Source organism: Gekko japonicus, unplaced genomic scaffold (assembly GCF_001447785.1).
Source record: "Gekko japonicus isolate JY-2015 unplaced genomic scaffold, Gekko_japonicus_V1.1 scaffold1804, whole genome shotgun sequence".
Taxonomy (NCBI): Eukaryota; Metazoa; Chordata; class Lepidosauria; order Squamata; family Gekkonidae; genus Gekko; species Gekko japonicus.
The window spans coordinates 230,358-231,453 of NW_015177066.1; positions in this window are offsets into that span (position 1 = coordinate 230,358).

Here is a 1,096-nt window from a genome sequence, read left to right on the forward strand (position 1 = left end):
GGTGCTGGAGAAGACTCTTGAGAGTCCCTTGGACTGCAAGATCAACTCAGTCAGTCCTAAAATAAACCAACCCTGACTGTTCCCTGGAAGGCCAGATACTGAAGCTCAAATACTTTGGCCACCAAATGAGAAGGGAGCCCTCACTGGAGAAGACCCTGATGCTGGGAAAGATTGAAGGTAACAGAAGAAGGGGATGGCAAAGGATGAGACAGTTAGACAGTGTCATCGATGCAACGAACATGAAGTTGAGTAAACTCCGGAGGATGGTAGAAGACAGGAGGGCCTGGCATGATGTGGTTCATGGGGTCGCGAAGAGTCGGACTCAACTGTGTGACTGAACTATTTATATGTGTGTGTGTGTGTGTGTGTGTATAAACAAACAATGGAAGCTGCTGCTGTTCTCAGGGGCTTCTTTCTGCAAGATCAAGGCTTCCTGATACCAACTATGCCCCAGCAATTCCTAAGTTTAAATGACTGTTCGAATAGGAGCAGGTTAACAACATTAAGATCACAGTCTGAAATTACCTTTTTCTTCCTCTCCCTCTTTTTTTTTTTTGGGGGGGGTTTACTAAGCTTGCTATTTCCAGGCTGGCAAATTCCTGGAAATTCTGGAAGTAGAGCCCGGAGAGGACAGGGTTTGGGGAGGGGCCTCAGCAAGGTAGAATGCCATAGAGTCCATCCTCCAAAGCAGCCATTTTCTACCAGGGGAACTGATTTCTACAGCCTGGAAATCCGTTGTAATTCTGGAAGATCTCCAGCCGCCACCTGAAGGCTGGCAACCCTAGGGGTAACATCCAGCCTGATGAAGAGTTCTGGAAAGCCCGAGAGTGTGCAATAGTCTTATGCCAGATTGGTTGCCCATAATCAAGCTTTTAACGATTTTTTTCCTGTTGGACCCACACAAATGACTCAGAACATCTATCAGCTTGGGATCCCACTGTTTCATTTCCTACTGTGTACCCCAAAGCCCAGGAAAGGGCTTGGATCGAGGAAGAAGAGCATATTTATTTTGCTCATGGTTCTTGAACTATTATCCTTGAGTCCCAGTGAGAGAGAAGAGATTGGATTTATACCCCCAACCCTTCACTCAGAGTCT